This window comes from Tachypleus tridentatus, chromosome 4 (assembly GCF_004210375.1).
Source record: "Tachypleus tridentatus isolate NWPU-2018 chromosome 4, ASM421037v1, whole genome shotgun sequence".
NCBI classification, from domain to species: Eukaryota; Metazoa; Arthropoda; class Merostomata; order Xiphosura; family Limulidae; genus Tachypleus; species Tachypleus tridentatus.
Window position 1 is genome coordinate 54,784,113 of NC_134828.1, and position 18,897 is coordinate 54,803,009.

The 18,897-nt window shown below is 35.6% G+C and overlaps 1 protein-coding gene across 2 annotated transcripts in view; it reads left to right on the forward strand.

Moving 5' to 3' along the window:
• The window catches only part of LOC143249165 (CUGBP Elav-like family member 4), a 489,962-nt gene extending 478,649 nt beyond the window's left edge, over positions 1–11,313 (forward strand). For both annotated transcript variants that reach the window (XM_076498610.1, XM_076498609.1), the window contains one exon: positions 10,068–11,313. The gene's annotated coding sequence lies outside the window, so the exon portion shown is untranslated. The remainder of the gene's footprint in view (positions 1–10,067) is intronic.
• Positions 11,314–18,897: the final 7,584 nt, after the last annotated feature.

Here is an 18,897-nt window from a genome sequence, read left to right on the forward strand (position 1 = left end):
GAAAACAGAGGAAAATTGTCATGATATTGCTGATTGAGTGGAAAGCCAGGAAAGTCGAAGGCTAGGAAGTCTTCAGGTTTTCTAAACGTGAAGTTTTATGGGGTAAGATGGGGATGAGTGCACGTGAAGCCTGTAAGCACGTCTCTTGAGCAGTGTCTAATATCATAATTAAAATAAAAACTGCATTTAACCAATGCATTCAGATGAGTCTTTAACCATGTAGGATTTAATCAAATTTACAATTGAATCCACAATTTTAGTATTTAAAGCTAAATTTTACACACACTCAATCACTTTAACCTCTGATTAACTAGTGGTTATTTTCCTAACTTTTCAGTGTTTCTGAAGCACTTTTTTTCGTAGTTAAATTATGGACTGTTCATGTTCTTCCATTTAAAGCTACGGAATTCCTACAGGACTTCTTCTTTATCAAGGGAATCTACGATGTTGTGACGAGCTGGAATACCCGATCCTGTTTTGAATTAAATGATTCCTGAGATCATGAATGAAAATTCATCACTTATCAATATTTCTGCTGTCAGAGAGTTCAATTCATTTGTGGATGGGTTAGACCTGTAGTCTTCAGAAGCCGTACAGGTAACGTTAATGATAGAGCATCCTACTGACACATAATGAAGTAAATACCTACATATAAGTACTCCATGATAGCAACGCCAGCCACAAATCTGGAAAAGCCTAGTCTTTACACTAACCAGCAGCCTTCATTACTACCGCTCCTGTAATTGCTTAAAGCCTGGGAAATATGGGGTCCAGTGACCTGTCTTATTGGAAATGCCGTTTACATTAGGAGACAATGTCAGGTGTCTTCACACCCCTTAAAGAACCACTACATCTAAATGCTAAGAAAAAGCTTTCTGGCATTAAGTGTGATTCGAGAGACTTTCAAATTTCAAGAAAATAAAGGAATCTCAGGCTTCAGGATAACCCTAACCTGTGTCATCCAAACAAGCTAGCATATTGACTAGAACCAGCCATCAACGAGGCACCAACATACTCATCACGAGTGATGCACCATTGACAAAGATAATTCTGCGACCATACCAGAAAATTGCAGTAATTTAATTTAATGATGCACTGCTTAACACCTGATCATATTCCACAGTCATGAAATGGCCACCAACTGCAAACAGATGTAGCCCCTATGCAACAGGATATGAGAAGGAGATGTGACTTGCAATTCATGCTTGCTAACACTGAAAGAGCTCTTAGTAAAATACACGATGAGCTGAAGGTGTACATGATAGTAACTATGAAGTATCTACATGTATGGTTGACATGAATATGACTCAAGCCTCAAACTAATCCTGGAGTAAGTGTACATTTTGTAAACAATTAATTTATTGTAACGTAAAATGTATATTTTGTGTTTATATTAAAGTGCTCTCTGTTTTCTGCAGGCAATAATATATGAGAGAAAACGGGACCTAAAATGCTATATCGTATCTTTTGCACATGGATATAATTTTTTCCTGCATTTTATTTCTGTAACGATAATGCTCTCTCTCTGTTGGTGTTTTAAAAAAATGCAGTGGAGTAAGATTTTAAAGTTTATTTTGCATGATCCATTTTTTCTTTGATTATTTCACCAGAAAATATTATTTTTAATTTTTGACTTATGATGAGCTTGTATTTCAAATATTAGACATATCATGTTAGACTTATAGAACATGTAAATGTTCATTGTAAAATTGTTTTAATTCTATTTTTCTTCCTTTTTATTTTCTAGTTTACTGTTATGTTTTTAATTCTTAGACTGTCCTCTCTTAAAGTGGGTAATGTATTTCTGCATTTTGTTCGTTTGTTTTCTAACACTCCTACGAAAAGTGGGGCCTAATAGGCCCCAGAGCAACTTGAAAGGTTATTAATATTAGGCTAATAATTTTGTATTTAAATGAAATTGCCATTTAAATCCATTAATGAATGGATTAACGAGATTCCCACTGTCCCTATCTACTATCTAGCGAAACCACAGCCAGGAGAACGGGCTTGGAGAAATCAGGACTAGAAACGTCTTTTCGTAGGAGTGCTAATATTAGTTTGTCTAAATGTAAGGGTGCACTTACATGTTGCATGTGCTGTGTTAAGGGATGTTTTTGCGATGTATTCATTACTAAAAAGCTTTCTTTTGGTGTTGCATTTTCTAGTGTACTTCGATAACAAATTATAGTCAGGGTTTTCTGTTTATATATATATATATAAGCTTTTGTAATTTTTATAATACCAAAAATATGTGCGGTATGGCCAGGTGGTTAGGGCACTTGACTCGTAAACTAAGGGTCGCGGACTCGAATCTCCGTCACACCAAACAAGCTCGCCCTTTAAGCCGTGGGGGCTTTATTATGTGACATTCGATCCCACTGTTTGTTGGTAAACGAGTAGTCCAAGAGTTGGCTGAGGGTGGTGATGATGATGACTAGCTGCGTTCCCTCTAGTCTTACATTTTTAAATTAGGAACAACTAGCGCAGATGGCCCTCGTGTAGTTTTGCACGAAACTGAAAATAAACCAAATAATTAAACCCTTATTACAAGTCACCTTGTAATTTGTTCCTTCTTTTAACGATATTTCGAGTTATTTCTGTTTTATCGTGTACAGAAGTTTAATTTCGAAATTTAAATACAATAGACCATTATGTACTATAAACATCAGGAACAATTAAAATATACGTGAAATGTTTTTGTGTCCATATATATATTTTGTATTTTTTATTTAAATATTTGTTAAAGGGTTACTTTAGCATATTATTTTTCACATCTCAAACGTACTTCATTTTGTTATCAATGTGGTATTTATGCACTCTTTAGCTATGGCATAGGCCTAGAAGATATTGGATTTAATATTTAATTTTCATTGTTGAGTTAATTACAAGGCTGAAACGGTGAATGGAAAAAAATTGTGATGCTCAAGCATATCATATACTTTATACCTGCTTTAAATAATATAGAAATTTTAAAAGTTTTTTTCATTTGGCTAATTTCTATGCAGTTTTGGAATATAAATGTGGTTCAGAAAGTTGCCTTGTTCTAGTTGCTTTGTTTCTTTGTTCTCTATAGTAGGTAACATCTATTCTGCTCCAGAGTATATTCCAGTAAATAATCATATATACATACATGTTGAAAGAGTCACTGTCTGTAATATCCTTTGCTGCTCAAATAGATAATGTCTCTACGCTGCAACCAGTGAATACTGTGCGATAGCAAGGATCACGAGATGATGCCGTTTAACTGAACAAAGAAACCAAGGTAACTTATTAAGTTGAAACTTCGTTTCTTTGGTCTCTTCTACCTATAAACCTACAAGTTCAGTTCTTTTTGAAGTTCAACATGTTTAGTTCTACAAATAGTTCTTGAAAGAGAGAGAACTATGGACCTAATCGTGATTCAGTAGAAGTGACAATTTTATTGTCTACTCAAGAAATCGTGCTTTGTTTTCTCTTTATATAGATGTAATAAAGTTTGTTTGTACTCATGTATTTTTTTAACTAATTGAGTGTCATTACTTTACACACTAGAAAATTCAGTCACGTTTACAAACATAGGCTACTCCACAAATTTCCTTGTCTACCTTCCAGTTGTTAGCAAAGCTACCTCATACTTCTTGATGATGAGAAACCCACTTGAAATAAAAATGTATCTCAGAACGGCTGGTATGGGTATTAACATTTTTATTGATAAGGAGAGAACAACGTTTCAAACTTCCTCGATCATCTTTAGGTTAACACATTAACCCGATACTTGTAAACTGTAGAGAAACCAGTTTTACCCAACCACACCGCAAATGAATCCGCAGCTGAAGAACAAGCCAGATAAATAAACATACGTTTTTATTTTCTGTTGGAAAAGTGTATTTGGTTTACTTCTTTTACCTTTTCTTATAGAGCTGTTGTTGTTTTGAATTAAGCACAAAGCTACTCAATGGACTATCTGTGCTCTGCCCACCACAGCTATCGAAACCCAGTTTTTAGCGGTGTAAGTCTGCAGACATACCGCTTAGCCACTGGGGGAGCTCTTATAGAGTAGCATGCATGCCTGAAGGTATTTTTTGACATTTGGTAGCTCAAAGTGATCTACACAGATAACACCATTTCTGTCAAATTTGAAGGTGTAAAACTATGAATTGGCTCCATATCGTGAAGCCATTAAATTAGTACTAATTTTTCATGTTTCTCCTTATTTACCAGTACTCAACCACAAATAATAGTATTTATCTGGATTTTTCTCTTGTTTCTAACTCAATCATAAGCATTGCCTCAGGACATACGGAATAAGAGACAGCCCACTGTGCACTGCGTGACTAGAGCCATTCAAAATCGTAGTCGCTATCAACGAGATAAGTCACTAAATCTATGAAGGAAAAGGCAAGATGTCTGTTCCCGTAATTTCATTGTGGCTAAGTCGTCATCACTATGTCTCATTAACAATATTTCGAACTATTCTTGACAGGCAGTGATATAAGTAATTTTTAACCATGTGGAAGCTTATAAAAACAAACTAACACTAATTTCCAAAATTAGTCCAAATTGGTCCTCAGGTCAAAGAAAATAAATAAATTAACCGAACTGAAACAACGAACGTCCATTATTTTAACTTTTGGAAAACAGTTGGCTGCGAAATTAATGTATACAATAATTATGGCCTTTTATTGTTCATGGCTTTCACTATTTCGAGTTTTCTTTAAAAGCATAAAATGTCACACTATATGAATATGTTATATATAACCCGCATATATTAACTAGTTGTACAAAATATTGTTTCCAGTACAACTATATATAAGCAAATGAGACGATCCTTAATATTTATGTAAGACAGATCTCAGGGTGTAAGAAGTGGAATAATATTTCGTCATTTTCAGATTATAGTAAACTAAGCAAATTAATTTCACCTGCTTTAATATATAAGGTTGTGAACTTGTACAATTGTTCTAATTGCATGATTGTTACCATGTTATTTTACCCAGTGATTTTTACACTGTGTGTATTTTTGAGTTTAATTGCTCATTGTTTATCAGAGAAAGCTTTGTATTCTCAGGAATTTTAATATTTTTAAACGTATTTTAATATAACTCTAGCATATTATTTATATTTCCATTTAATAGTTGCTTAGTTAGCAAATGTATTAAGGCTTAAATAATATTATACTTCTGCCAAATCTGAGTAAGACTTAGCCCTGAAGTATTGTTTGTTTGTAATTAACCATAAAGCTACATAATGGGCTATCTGTGTTCTACCCACCACGGTATCGAAATCCGTATTATAGCGTTGTAAGTCCACAGACATACCGCTGTGCCATTGGGGGTGTGAGCTCTTAGGTAATTATTATTTATTGGTCCAGATATTATATTCTGGACATTCCTTGGAAAATCCTGAAATCTGGTTTCTGATCAAGTATGCGGACCTTAAATTGTTATATTAAAAGAAGAACCATAAATATATAGAGAATAAACCATAAAAATATAGAGAAATGTGAGCAAGTGTAACATTTCCCCATATTGAACAGACTTGGTTTGGTTTGGGTTTTGTTAAGCATAAAGCTTCACAACGGGTTATCTGTGTTTTGCTTTCCACAGGTATCGAAACTTTCCGCTGAGGAACTGGCCCTTGAGGAAGGGAAATGGGGTGTTGAAAAGATTTGTCATCTTCTAATAAATATTCCCCTATAAATGAACAACAAATAAATTCAAGAAGTTATTTGAAAAACAAGGTGCAATCAAACCAGTCTTGACGTCACAATATTTATAAAAGTGCAAATCTTCAGGCATATAAGAGAATTAAAATTTTAATAACAAATCACTGTTAATTCTATAGCAGTTTGTTAAGACAGTTAAGCCTAGAAACAGTTATATTTGTCCTTGTTTCCGTTGTTTCATTAAGTATTGGAGAAATGTAAATATTGCATGAGATACCTACAAACTGATAACCCCAACTTGAGTCACTAGCATAACTGCTTTCATTCCGTTGATAAAACTATTTGACCTATTCTGTATTATCTTGTTTGTAATCTTTGTATTCCTTTCTCCGATTAAATCTTACCACGCGCTTGTTTGTTCTTTCCAGTCGTTTGAAGAATTCATTTGCACAAAACCTAAAATTTTGCTGATGATTTTGTTTGTTTGTTTGTTTGTTTTGAATTTCGCACAAAGCTACTCGAGGGCTATCTGTGCTAGCCGTCCCTAATTTAGCAATGTAAGACTAGAGGGAAGGCAGCTAGTCATTACCACCCACCGCCAACTCTTGGGCTACTCTTTTACCAACGAATAGTGGGATTGACCGTCACATTATAACGCTTTCACGGCTGGGAGGGCGAGCATGTTTGGCGCCACGGGGATGCGAACCCGCGACCCTCAGATTACGAGTCGCACGCCTTAACACGCTTGGCCATGCCAGGCCTTGCTGATGGTATTGGATTCATGAACTGGCATAACAACAACGTAAATTTGTTACGACATCCAAAGCAACGGATTGTGATCGTCTTGGCAGCATCTGTAGTTCATAAAATAGATACATGGATATAAAAGTTGACTGAATTAGCTTGAATATTGGTAATATATGTTCAAGTATTCTAGTAGAAATTTTTAAACATTTAAGCTCTTCCATAATGAACAATTAACAACCAAGGGTGTTTAATAGAGATTAAATAATAGAAATAATATGTCCCATTTTTAATATTTAATCAGCAGAAGAGCAAGCAACAACAACAACAATAAAAGGATGAACGGAAATAAAATGCACATTACGCTGACTTGGTGTATACATCAAACAGCAGTAGACCAGCAACAACAACAACAATAAAAGGATGAACGGAAATAATGCACATTACACTGACTTAGTGTATACACCAAACAGCAGAAGACCAACAACAGCAATAAAAGGATGAACGGAAATAAAATGCACATTACACTGACTTGGTGTATACACCAAATTTTATTAATGAACAAGGATCATTATCAATTATTAATTCAAGAAAACATTTAAATTTACACATTATAACTAATTTAAGCGCTTACACTACGAACAGTTTGGATGTTAAAGTTGTATAACTCCATCGAAACCAATAACCAAATAGAACTGATGAATCATTTTTTTGTTTTTTGCGATAAACTTAGAGAAGGAATCTGGATAAAATGTATGATGTATATTAACAGTGCTTTTAAAACTTCCGCTGTTTTTCTTTTAAATTATTTCGGGAGAATCGCGCAAAATCACCACTAATTTGGAACTGATTGACTGGAGGAAAGAAAACTAGTGAAAAACATCCATCAATAACTCTTTGACTACAATTGTTTGATAGGTTCTACCGTTGATCTTATGGAACACCCACGGTCCCAAAGTGTAGAACACGTTTTTATGACAGCAGTTCGCAAACCTTGAATCCTCGAATTCAATATCCGCACACGTTTACCATCAGGCGCACTAGGCTCGTAAGTTATGACAACTTGTAACAAAATGTCAAGAAATCTTAGAAATCTTGTAGCCTCCCAGTGGCACACTGTAGACTCACAGCGCTAGCAACCGAGTTTCAATACCCGTGGTGGGCAAAGCACAGATAGCCCATTGTGTAACTTTGTACTTAATTCTAAACAAACAAAATAAATCCTGTATCTCTGAAATAAATAAGTGCTGTCTCGAAGATGATCGAAATTTTGCATGTGATTATGCTTTTACTTTTTCATCTGCTCTCCGCAGGGACAGTGGAAAGTTTATTTGTTTGTTTGTTTTTAAATTTTGCCTAAAGCTACACGAGGGCTATCTGCGCTAGCCGTCCCTAATTTACCAGTGTAAGGATAGAGGGAAAGCAGCTAGTCATCACCATCCACCGCCAACTCTTGGGCTACTCTTTTACCAACTAATAGTGGAATTGATCGTAACATTATAACGCCCCCACGGCTGAAAGGGCGAGCATGTTTGATGCAGCGGGGATTCGAATCCTTGACCCGAAGATTACGAGTCGAGCGCTTTAACCACCTAGCCATGCCACGCCCAGTGGTAAGTCTATGGATTTGTAATGCTAAAATCAGGGGATCTATTACCTGATTGATGTGACTTTGCTATAAGATGAACACACACACACACACACTACTTTTAATGTCTTTATAAAATAAAATTTGTGTAAAAAAGGACTTAAGCTGAAATTACTGAGGTATTTAAGAAGAAGAACGACTAACTTTATATAACTTTTAATTAATATGGCATACAGCAGTTATCAGTTTTCTGATTTGACTACATAAATATTTCAATTACGATGCAAATATTAGTTGTATTTATAAGGTCAAAAGCTATACATACTGAGTATTACCTAAGCCATTTACATAGACACTGATAATTTTAACAATATCTATAGCTTATACATTGCCTAAATGGATACAAAGGTTGATACAATTAACTCCAGCGTTTGTGTAAATTGTAAGTAATTTGTTCCATAATGAACCGTTAACAACCGTGGGTGATCATGTGTTTTACAGGGAAATTGTTATGTAAAGGTTAGAGAAACCTGGATGTGCTTACTCTCTTAAAGAACGAGTTACTTGTTTATTAACAAGCGATATAACGGCGAGGGAAGGGGCAAAAATGAACAACAATCTCTGAATAACTTGCTTCAAAAAGTCCTTGAAAAACCTCTTTATATGTTTACATGCTTCAGAGTCATTTTCTGACGTCATGTTTGCTCCGAATGTACGACTTTCATCATCTTGTTTGTTTCCAACCGTTTAACTTTTCATCGTGTGTAGGTTTATTTGACGTTTTGATATTATATAAACTGCAGTAATGCGATGTGATAGAAAAAATAAATATGTCAAAGTAGTTGTAAAATTCTCAGAAAATAATAATATAAATCGATCTATAATAAGTTATAAAGTTCAATTTACTTTATAATTATCTATACAATTTTAACAGTGTTCTTTCCAACGAAGGACTGCGTGTCACTTATAACGATGTAGTAGCCAAGGTTTAAAAAACATAATCTTTCAACACGATGCTCAAAACAAGTTAATGGGTTAAGTAAGACGATGTGTCTTCGTTAAGTCAACAGTTTCCATACTTTGGCTCATAGACTGAATCGTCAGTCTCTTATTCACTCTTACTTACGTCAGTTAAAACGTGTAGTTTTAACGACCAGTGTTTTTGTATACTTGTAACTAGTTTCATGATGACGAGAAACCCACTTGAAGTAAAAATATATTCCAAAGACGGTTGGTATGGGCAATAAAACTTTAATTAAAATAAACTACAGAACATCGTTTCTACCTTTTTAGGTCATATTCAGGTTAACAAAGAGAGTTTGCAACTGACCCTAAGACACGCCCAGCAACAGTCAATTGCAAACTCTCATTGTTAACTCATTGTAAATGACCTAGAAGGTCGAAACGTTGTTCTGTACTTTATTTTGATTAAAGTTTTATTACCCGTACCAACCGTCTTTAGAATATATTTTTACTTCAAGTGAGCTTCTCGTCATCATGAAAGAGGTTTGAACGCATTTGCTTGAAGAATAAAGCTAAGTTCCTATGCAAAATTTCTTGGAATAACAACGTTTGACACACGATTCTCCTGGACACAACACTTTAAAATCATAAACAAATCAGTAAGCAAGAGAATCTATCACTTAAAACTTATTACAGGAAATAATAAAGGATGCACACCTAATACCGTCATTAAAATCTATAAAGAACTCATTCGTACTTAATCGAATGCGGCGCTCAGATTACGTACAACATGCAAAAAAACATCGCCAGAACACAACTTCAACAAAACAGAATCCTAATCCTGGCTCTTAAACTACTCAAATTAAGTCCAATCAATTACACGCATGAAGCTTGCAACATACCACTATTCAAGGAACGATTTAGAACATTAGCTTACAACTATTATGAAAGAGAAAAAAGAAACTCCTTAACTGCCAAGTTACACACCATGACAAGCGCCCCACATAAAACAATATCCTCATACAACACATACATGGCTCCCAAAACATCATAAAACAACAACAAACCACATTTCACAAACACACCATTTCAGGTACTAATATTTATTTATGTCTTTCTTCATTTCAGTTTTGTGCACAGAACAGGTAGAACATTCAGAGCCTGTCTTGTTAAAGTCACAGCAAGTTCTGAGGCACTTGGATTTACTGATCCCAGCCACTCCGTGACCCTGATCACGGGACATTTGATGGATGTTTGTCGTCTTGCTTCTTTTCGTTCTTTCGTCAAGTCATTTCATTGACCGTACGCGGACATCGTCATGCCACTGATTGTCTTCTCTCGGCTACCTTGATCCGCACTTCTCTGAAACAACTACAACCTCAAATATCAACTGAGCAAAACATAAACAATCACGACCTAAAATGAAATCCAACTTCACAAAAATAACAACAAAATTTCTACCGCTAGCGGGACAAATAGAGACCTTAATATCCCTGAACACCCCAGTTGGGAAAGTTTACTTTCCTTCAAAACTAAACTGCTGCCAATGAATTTTCGTGTTTTTGTTTATTTTTGCAGAAGATTCCTAGAATGGTCTGGTGGTTATGGCGCTTGACTCACCGCCACGGGATCGAAATCAGTTTCTTCTATTCGATCCCACTATTTGTTAATAAAATATATCGCCAGAGTTGGCGATGGGTGTTGTTGATTAGCTTCCCTTCCCTATAGTCCATCACTTCTATATTAGGGACAGCTGTCTCAGCCCTTAAGTAGTCTTAAAGAAAGTTAAAAAGAAAGCTGAAAGCGGATTAGTATGAATACTGACAGCAAGTACAGAGAAACCGAAAGAGATGTTTAAATACTTACTAAAATTAACAAAATGTCTAGTGTTTTGTGCGCGTTGTAGTCAAAATAAAAATGGCCTAGCTACATCGAAGTTCACACAGAAAATTTTTGACTGATACAAAGTTTGTTGTGGTAGTGTCAACTTCGCGGTGTTGATTAGAATAGTGTCCTAGTACGTTATCTCTCAGTTGTAGATTACCTCAACCAGAAGTCAACCTCATAAGTCATGTTTATGGAAATAAATTTCTTGCTTATGTTAACCAATGTAAATCTCTGCATCGCCCGTTCTCTCGGGATTAACCGTATACCAAGGAAGAGAAGCGACATAAGCAAAAACAGACAAGTATAATATCTTTGAAATGCCCTTTTTGGTGTGTGACCTTGACCTGAGGCAATGAATTGTGCAAATCTACAACTAGGTACATTCTATTTACTAAAGGCTGCACCCGTGACCATTTGGAAAAATTCCAGAATATACACTTAAATATTTCAAAGTGAGCACTACGATGGAATAAAACCACTTGAAAAATATTTAATCTGTGGTAAGAATATATACGTACATACAACTAATTCAATAAATAGAACAAAACATACAGTATTGAAAAGGCTAACAATTCCCCGAAAGTAATTTAATATTTATCTATAGTTAACATAAAACAACTAAATAGAATAGAAACAGCTTCGAAGTTGAAAAGTTGTATGTTTTTTTATACATTAAAGGTACAATAAAACGTTTTAATTAAGATTGTTTCATACACAATTAGCTTTAGCTATTCATACTTGTTTTCAGAATATATTAAATACATAGTATCCTATTACTTTTTAAATGCTACTAGCTCAGTAAAATAATGCTAAACTGTTCAGAAGCAGAACCAAAGTCTACAAAGATAAATTAAATCATGTGGTATTAGATATAGATTCCCCAGAAAAATCTAAAGATCCAGTAAATCTCAGGTTCGGGAATGTTAAGCGAAGAATAAATTAACAATAAAATAAAACAAGTAACACAAGTGTAGTTTGAAAAACAAAATGTATTTATTTACCAAACACTGTTTTGTTACAAAAACTGGCCAGGTTTGTCCTCATTAACATATTTCTGATCACTTATCTCCACAATTCTGTATTGTCCAGCTACTGGAATCAACAAGAACAATAGACAGTTGCTGTTCATTATTACGTACAACGCTACACAAAGGGCTATCTGTGCTCTGCCCACCACAGGCATCGAAAACCGGTTTCCAGCAGACTGAGGGGAGCAACAGGCAGAAATATTAAGAAAGAAATGAAAGCAGGAACTCTAAAGTAAAAGATCCACCCAAGGTTGTAGAAGGGGTTTATCATCATTCACTAAGTAAATAAACAAAGATATAGTTCGAATGTTGGAGTTTAAAATACATGAGAAAAGAGAAATACGGGTAGTAGATCAGGGATGAGGGGAGAGAAGAAAGATGAGAGGAGGGCAATGATAATTAGCAACCTTTAAGATCGATTTCAGTCTCATGGCAGGAATCATTTTCAAGGTATCTGGGATATTTTGGAGACTGGAATATTTGACTATCTTGCTTAAACACTCTAGCAAAACGAAGAAACTTAGATATCCCACAGTTCTACAGATTACATACTTCATAACTATGGAAAATATTTTGTTTAAGCTATTGAGTCACTCTAGTGAAACAAAGACAGATATCCCACAAGTCCACAGATTATATACTTTAACCAGCAGTTTATGCACAGTTTTAAACGCCAAGCATGGCTAAGGTGGTTAAGACTCTCGACACGTACTCTGAGTGTTGCCGGTTCGAATCCCCGTTGCGCCAAATATATTCACTCTTTCAGCCGTGGGCTGATATGTGACGGTAAGTCTCACTATTCGTTGATAAAAGAGTAGCCCGAGAGTTGGCGGTGGGTGGTGACGATTAGTTGCCTTTCCTCTGGTCTTGCGCTGCTAAATTAGGAACGGCTAGGGCGGATATCCCCCGTGTAGCTTTGCGCGAAATTCAACAAACAAATAAACAGTTTTAAACAAGTCCAGGTGCACCTATTTATGTCTGACTATTTGAATACACTAGTTTCTAAAAAGCCCGTGGAGAAACACATACACATCAGTCAGTTGGAGTATGTAGCCTTTATCTGTGTTAAAGGATTGGCACATGCTTACGACCTTGAGACATTCGACCAGTGAGTAAGTCATAAATACATGTAGAAACCGAAATGAACTTTGAAAAATATTTTATGGATTTATCTCAGTAAAAGACTTATTTTGTATCATTTATTTCAGTCATGATAATAACAGGATTGCAGTATATTCAAGCTCGTACCTTAAGATACAAAAGTACTTTCAGAAATGTATTTTTCATATATTAGTGACTTTAATCTAACGTTTCTTGTTTGCGTTGGAACAGATATCTTGTTATTTTTCCGTTTTAAATTAATCCAACACAAATTGTCCAGTGGTTTCAAATGAGTTTTTTTTTTTTTATCAGCATCAAAATACTATGGAAACGTATTAGCTTTTAAAGCAATATCACTTAATTTTGTGAAATCGTTATAAATAAATTGCTTCCACAGATGAGGAATTACGACGATAAAAATTGGGTTTATAGTTCCCGCTGTGAGAATAGAATAGATAGTTCATCGTTTATCTATACATTCAACAACAAACAAACAGATAAATTAGAAAATATAATAAATCAGCACTAAATATGAATAAATTTGAGTTGATTAATGCCCTCATCGGACAGCGGTGAGAGACTGCAGACTTACAACGGTACGATACGGTATGCGATTCCCCGCGGTGGACAAAGCATGTAGCCCAACGTAGCTTTGCTACGAACAAATGAGTTGACTAAATCGTATTACAACAACTATTAAACATAGTTGTCACTTGAAAACGAACATCTAACAAAGTAAAGTTTTTACATATACAAGTAAACTGATTAGAATATTTGCACAATTTTGACACAAAGAAAATAATTAACAAATGTTATTATGTTTCTTTTAACCTTGTAACATTGAGTATCAATAAAACTTATTCTCTAATCGCTCTAAAACGTTTTAGTTAAAACTTTCACATATAATTTTGTTTGAGTACTTCAGCTGTGAGTCATATTTAATCCAAGCTGAATTGCTTAATGATTAACGTGTCGGGCTATGACCCGCAGGTCCAAAGTTCAAGTATCAATATAGCGCTGAACACGTTACGCACTTTTGTTTTTGGAGCGTTATAACAGTGTCAGTTAACTCTGTTCTTCGGTTCAGAGTAGCCGTGTAGACTGATTTTTCTTTCTCATTGGGTCAGATCTAAATTAGTGATGGGGTCTCTGAGTTGATCCTTCATCTCCTATGTCTCATGAGGTGCAATTCCGGTTGAAAATACCAGATAATAGACTGCACTCTAAAATAAAACAACTTAAATCACGGATATATATCTCTTTAACTTCATTGTTTTTTGTTAATAACATAAGCATTTCTCATTTCGAAATTTTCTGAATATTTTTTCCAAATATAAAAAAAAAACAAAGAAATGAAGCGCACTTTGCCATTTTTAGGTTTATTCTTCTTCGCAAATTTAGCAATTAAATATTTTAAAACATTAGAATTCGTTTAATTTTAATAGTAAATTAGAACTTCTCGACAACTACAAAAAAAAACAACAACTCAATTTTACTCCTGTAACAGGCTGATTGTTGTTTTTGTTGCTACATAAAGAGTTATCTGTACTCTGTCCACCACTGATATCCAAGGCCCAGTTTATAATGGTACGAAATATATCGATGTGACACTGGGGTGCATAACAAGCTAAGTGTAGTCCAGTTCTTAACACTTTGGCCTGTGAACCAACTGTTTATTGGTGCACGTCTCTTTTCTGGAAAATAGAAACAATGAAGAAAAATTGTTCCGTACTATGAGACCGTCGGAACATTATAAAGGTGGCAGGTAAATCTCATTACTTGATCAGACAATTGTAGTTCTAAAATTGGTGTTGAGTACTAGTTTTCTTCCTTCTGTTAAATCAAAATGAAGAATCGTAAGCATGTAAAGCTCTCGATCACCATGGTCTAACCAGCGATAATCGACGACGCATGTTACACCAACACAAATCTTACTTTTCGTTGATAAGTTGCCGCTGAATGGTGTTGGCCTGGCATGGCCAGGTGGTTAAGGCCCTCGATTCGTAATCTGAAGGTTGCAAGGCCTGGCATGGTCAAGCGTGTTAAGGCGTGCGACTCGTAATCTGAGGGTCGCGGGTTCGCATCCCCGTCGCGCCAAACATGCTCGCCCTCCCAGCCGTGGAAGCGTTATAATGTAACGATGAATCCCGCAATTCGTTGGTAAAAGAGCAGCTCAAGAATTGGCGGTGAGTTGTGATGACTAGCTGCCTTTCCTCTAGTCTTACACTGCTAAATTAGCTAATACAGATAGCCCTTGTGTAGCGTTGGGCTAAATTAAAAAACAAACAATTCCTCTACTCTTTAAATTAAGAATAGCTAACACAGATAGCCCTCTAGTAACTCTGGACGAAATTAAATAAAGAAACAAATCTAACACCTTTTATCTAAAGTATCGCTCATTAACTTGACCACGCTCTCAAACCACTTTCTACAGCCCACTAAAAGTGAGGCTAAAGATACCAAAATGTTTTAAGTGCCTGATATCCCCATCGAACCAAACATTCTTGCCCTTTCAGTCGTGGGAGCGTTATAATGTTACGGTCAATCCCACTATTCGTTAGTAAAAGAGTAGCCCAAGAGTTAGCGACGGGTGGTGTTGACTAGCTGCCATTCCTCTAGTCTTACAGGGCTAAATTAGGGACGGCTAGCGCAGATAGCCCTCTAGTAGCTTTGCGCAAAATTCAAAAAACAAACAAGTGCTTAATGTTGTCTTGTTTAATTTTGAATAAACTGTAAAGTCAATGATCGTGGCATTGCTTGAACTTAGAAGTCGACATAGAAACCATTATGAAAACAAAATGCAGAGCAATCACTTGCATGTCATCAAATTTCCTGTTCCAATGCAATAAGAAAATCAGTCTCTGGTTATACGTCAGCCTACGGAGCACATATTTAATCAGTCTAGGAAAAAAGTTTAAACTCGTGCGCCCACAATTTTGAAGCAGAGAAACATTTTGACAAATATAAACACCGAAACGGAACTCATATTCTCATGGCTTTCAAGTCATACATGGTATTCTTAAATAGATTTTTAAGTATGTTAACATCACATTAAAAGTGAAGTAAAATAACAGTGTGGGTAAAAAGACTCCCTGCTATACCTGCATGGTGAGATACTCGGGAGTTAACCACTGGAGACAGATCAAATGAAGAGAAAACAAGGTTTGAAGTGTAAAGCATCCTCGAATAATTCAATATTCACAAATGGTGTGAGGCGTTTTTATACAGAAAGAGCTGCAACCAGTTTTAAGCCAATTTCTCTTAATTAAAGCAGGCTAGGTGGTTAGGATACTCAACTCGCAATCCTGTCATAGCTATTCAACAACATAAAGCTCTAATCCAGCAAACTTCCATTTTTCAAACGCAAGATATTTTTATAATTATCTGAAGCTTATCTGTCTTTCTTCTCGTAAACGTGTCTGGGTATACTCTAACAATCTTTTTTATAAATTTCTTTTCAAGGAGAATTGTATTCTCAGTCATAAATTCTGGGATTTATGCAACTTGTTATCAGTCACTTTCTCTTTGGGTGTGTACTGAAGAGTTGCTGTTTAGGTAAGTTCTTACATCCTGGTATGTGCCGATTTTGTTTAATATATGTTTATATACAATCATCTATTATAGCTTGCATCTCTACGCTTTTTAGCTATACATATTATTTCCCTGAAAATATTTGTGACGTGCCCATCAGCCTCTTCCTGTTGGGATTGCATGGTCAGAAATTTGTTGTGAACCAAATATAGAAGTGATAAATATTTGCTCGTCGTGCCGTGCCTGCACTGTATTAGCATGTGTGTGTTTTTCTTATAGCAAAGCCACATCAAGCTATTTGCTGAGTCCACCGAGGGGAATCGAACTCCTGATTTTAGAATTATACATGCGCAGACTTATCTCTGTACCAGCGGGGGACCATTGTATTAACATATTCAGATTGTGGCTAGGTGGTTAGGGCGCTTGATTCGCTATCTGAGGGTCACGAGTTTGAATTCTCGTCCCACGAAACATATTCGCCCTTTCAGCCGTGGGATGTTATGATGTTACGGTCAATCCCACTTTTTGTTGGTAAAAAAGCAGCCCAAGAGTTAGCGGTAGGTGATGACAACTAGCTATTTTTCCTCTAGTCTTTCATTGATACATTAGAGACGGCTGGCACAGATATTCCTCGTGTGGCTTTGTGCGCAATTCAGACCAAACCAACAAACTTTTCCAGGTGTTTATGATGAATAAATAATGAAATTTACTGTATAAAAACGTATGAATTGCTCATGACTTTGGCCTTACTATCTAACCCGTATCCCTGTATAAGGTCGTACTGTCACGTGACTTGAAAAAGGCTGTTTTCTTTGATACACAAGAATCCGGACGTGAGCTGCTTCTCTTAAAGTGGGTCAAGGATATCAATTTCAATTGCTTCAGAATAGTGCATATCAAAGTGTACTTCCTAACATTACTATTTTTTCTCTTCGTCCCAACGAATATTGCCAAGAAGGTTAAGAAGTGTATTGGAAACTTTTTTTAAAAAAAGGTCATTTATGCAAGTCTTTGAATATACATTTATTAAGCTGGCAGTAAAATTCAATGAAACTGCAAAAGAATACAAGTTATGTCAGTGAATACTGAGTATTAAAAGAATGTTTATTTGTGCAGTATTCAAGTATTGTCAGTGGTTGCAGTGGGTCAGAAATTTGTTTTTAATTGTTTGGTTTGAATTACGCGTAAAGCTACAAGAGGGCTATCTGCACTAACCGTCCCTAATTTACCAGTATAAAATTAGAGGGAAGTCAACTAGTCATCGCAATCCATAAATAGTGGGATTGACCGTCACAGTTTGACTTGAAAGCCATGAGAATATGAGTTTTGCTTCGGTGTTTTCTTTGTCAAAATATTTCTCTGCTTCATAACTATAGGTGCATGAGTTTAGATTTCTTTCCTGGACTAATGAAATATGTGCTCTTTAGGCTGACGTATAACCAGAGACTGTTTCTTCTCATTGCATAGGAAGAGGAAACTTGAGAACATGCAACGGTTGCTCTCCATTTTATTTTCATAATGGGTTCTATGTCGACTTCTAAGTCCAAGCAATGCCATGATCGTTGACTTTACAATATATTTAAAATTAAACAAAAGACAACATCAAGTACTTAAAACATTTTGATATATTTAGCCTCACCTTTAATGGGCTGCAGAAACTATGGCTTAAGAGCGTGGTCAAGTTAATGAGCGATACTGTAGACAAAAGGTGTTAGATTTGATTTTTGTTTACTTTCGTACAGAGCTATCTATGTTAGCCATTCTTAATTTAGAGTTAAAGACTAGAGGAATTGTTTGCTTGTTTTTGAAATTCGCGCAAAGCTACACGAGAACTATCTGTATTAGCCGTCCCTAACTTAGCAGTGTAAGACTAGAGAGAAGGCATCTAGTCATCACCACCCACCGCCAACTCTTGGCCTACTCTTTTATCAACGAATAATGGGATTTACTGTATATTATAACGCTCTCGCAGCTGAAAGGGCAAGCATACTTGGTGTGACGGGGATTGAAATTCGCAACTCTCAGATGACGAGTCGAGTGCCTAATAAACTCGTATATACAAGATTATTTGGCTTAATCTTATGGTCATTAAGACAGTTTTCTAAAGCGTAAAAAAACATTTAACAGATGTATAGGAAAACATATAAATAGACTAGAACTCAAGTTATGTAAACGTCTTCTCTTTATTTATAAATAATGAAATGAGCGTTGTAAAATATTCACTTCTGCTGAATTCTAGTGTTACAAATAAGTTTAAATACTATTATTTTCAAATTAAAATATCTTCTTGGAAGTAGAATATCATGAACATTGTGGAAAGTTTAAAAGAGCTAAACACTATAATGCTCTTCTTTGTCAAACGATTTTAGTCGAAATTCTTTTCGTGGTTACTGTCTGCTCAATTAATGTAA